We start from the raw sequence: 2,922 nt of genomic DNA on the forward strand, positions 1-2,922 counted from the left end.
TTCAGGGTCGAAATTTTTATATACTAAACAGAAATTTTATTTTCGTGCGCTAATCCGAGATGTATTTTATCTTGTGGTTTAAAAAATATTTAATATCCATTTTTATTTTGGTTGGGAGGTGTGTTAGTGGGTTCGCTGAAAGGTTCGCTGAATGCCACGTACCATTACCGGTGCTGGTGAGATCACATTTATTTTTCCTATATAGTTTCTGCGTATGTTTCTTAGTAGCGGACTTTCCACTGTGTCAAAATAGAATAAATCATATGTCAATCTAAAACACATTCAAAGATGAACTCACGCAGAAATTTTTTTCATAGGATATCCGGTATTTTTTGAGAGGCTGGACTGGAAACTAAGTACCGTGTGTGAAGTGTCGAATTTTGAATTGCAGCGAACTTTAAAGTTGGATGCATTAAGCATTAAAATTTTATCGCATTTAAGACAGAAAAGTCTTTGTGAACAGTCACTTCGTCCTTTCTTCGTTCATCTCCTCCCCACAGCCAACATGTCAGTGTAAACTTCAAAGGGGCAGAATTCCGACTCAGTGAATTTGACCGGGTTATCTTAACACGGTCCTTAGAAAGCAAACATTTGAGCTACCAACCCTAACCGCTTGGTAGGAACCTATGTCCATTTATAATTTTTCAAAGGGAAATTGTTACGCACTGTCATTCACAGATTCTGAGCTATCTAAACCTGATGAAATGAATTATTTCTTTGGGAAAAATTAGGGGCCGCTGCGATTGGGCAGAATAAATTAGGGCGTACACTTTAGAGTAATCAGACTTTAAAGTGACGACCATAGTCGAAATTCTTTAGTCGGAATATTTCCCAAAAGAGGAAACTTAGTCTCGACTCCGTGGAAAACATAAAGAGATTAGTGCTTTCCTCGTGAAACAAAAAAGGGACCAGGTGGTCGTCTTGTAAAACGAAAGACATGTTTAGTGCTAGGACGCACAAGTTCTGGAAAAGAACAGCAATAAGGTACGCAATTTTAGTTTCACGTAATATTATATTATTTGATTGTTTGTTTTATGCAAATGTGGTTGCTCTGACTAGGTTTCCATATTATGTATCGTTTATTCTATTTTATGGAAATGTGTTGATGCTAGAATTGTTATGCAATTTATTTTGTCAATTTCATGGAAAGTGTTGATGCTAGAGTTATTATGCAATTCATTTTATTCAATTTCATGAAAAGTGTTGATGCTAGAAATGTTATGCAATTTACCTTTTTATTATACAGTTATTAGTTCATAGGTAGAATTGATTGCATGCGATCCAAATGCTCATATGTGCAGGATTTCATAGGGTTATACCAAATAACTTTCTTTGTTTGTAAGGACGATACGGACTATGGTGAGTTAACGATACTTACCTAAATATATCTGATTTTGTAATGTTTGGATAATCTTGTAGGTTATTGATTGCCGTGAGTTACATTTGTGAATTTCATGCAATAGTAATCGAACATGTAGTAGTATATGTAAAATAATACAGCAATATTCGATAGACGCTCCCGTGGTAATTTAAGACCTGCCGCTGGAGGCGACATCAATGTCCTATCGTACTAAGTCAGAATGTACGCAATGTGTGGATAGCCGACATGCTCTGAATAACGTGGGTGAATTTTATATACGTCTTAAAGAGTGAGGTATACAGAATTATGGGGTAATTTTGTCCTTTAAGGAACAGCTTTCTGAGAGAAAGGCGGGACAATTTGGAGACAGAAGTCCGAGGGAAAAGAAGGACGAGGTCAGAATAAAATGACCAGGAAATCCATGAAGGGGCAAAGCATAGAGCTTATGAAGGATCGACTTGGAGATGTTGATATACGGTCCAGACAGGAAGGTGACGCAAATCAGTCGTGGACATTGCGCTCTTTTCACTTCTCGTTATGATGATGATGAAATAAATCCAAATTGGACACACCTGCTTAATTCTATTAATATACTCTAACTTGAATTGGAATTGCCGTTATTAAATTTTTCTGATTAAATTTGTTATTTTCTTGTCAAAAGGGGGCTAGTATTGCTTTATTTCTTCTCCGTATTATCGCTCAGTTCTCTGTTGAAATTCCATTCTTCTTTCACTCCCGTCGGGCTATAATAACGAGGGAGGTCATCCTCTAGATAACGCAAGCCAAATCCAATTAACCACCCTCTTACTAAGAGGGCGACGTTACACAGTGCAATGCATCACATATTTCACTTCCGGAACAGCATCAGTGCTTCATTACTTACTGTGCACTGTCACCAAAATACACACAGGCAACCACACCGTAGTGTTCATATACTAAAGAATAAACTATTATCTTCGAATAAATACCAAGAATGTTTAAATCTCACTCCTGTATCACCACCAAAATGATAATGGAAGAGATGCTCTAAAATAGGATAGGACTATATTTGTGGGTTATAAAACTGATGTTTTAATTGTGACTTGAGTCCTACTAGGCCAATTTAAGTATGGCCAAGTTTCAGTTGACCTTTTATACATGCAAGTCATATATATTTCAACTAGATAAAAGAAGTATTTTTTTAAATTTCATAAATCTAAACGTTTGTGGTGACAGAAGTGGGAAAGTGTGTAGTGCTGGTGTTGAACATTTCTTCTGTAATGTTCAGAGTGTCAGTTAACAATTAATTATTATTAGTAATTAATAATACATAAAGTAACAAGGTTCATTATAATAGTGTACCAGCTTAAGCCACAATGCCGCACTGTCAATCAATGTCTTAACCAAAACGAACAATATAAAGGAACATTTTGTGTTAGACTTACTTCATTTATTGCTAGCTTGCATCCAAGGGAAATAGACTTGGGGAAAGTATGTTTATCCCTTTGACCTATATTTCTGTTGACATTTTACAATCTCTGACAGTTTAAAATGGCTCCGTGGCGTTTTCATGTCAATCTCTC

At 36.2% G+C, this 2,922-nt stretch overlaps 1 long non-coding RNA gene across 1 annotated transcript; it reads left to right on the forward strand.

Moving 5' to 3' along the window:
- Nucleotides 1-293: 293 nt before the first annotated feature.
- LOC149807749 (uncharacterized) lies at nucleotides 294-2,020 on the forward strand. Its single transcript, XR_016416762.1, has 2 exons — nucleotides 294-984; nucleotides 1,690-2,020. It is a non-coding gene; the product is annotated as an uncharacterized LOC149807749 (long non-coding RNA).
- Nucleotides 2,021-2,922: the final 902 nt, after the last annotated feature.

Source organism: Sinohyriopsis cumingii, chromosome 1, assembly GCF_028554795.1.
Source record: "Sinohyriopsis cumingii isolate HCF-2022 chromosome 1, ASM2855479v2, whole genome shotgun sequence".
In the NCBI taxonomy this organism is placed as follows: domain Eukaryota; kingdom Metazoa; phylum Mollusca; class Bivalvia; order Unionida; family Unionidae; genus Sinohyriopsis; species Sinohyriopsis cumingii.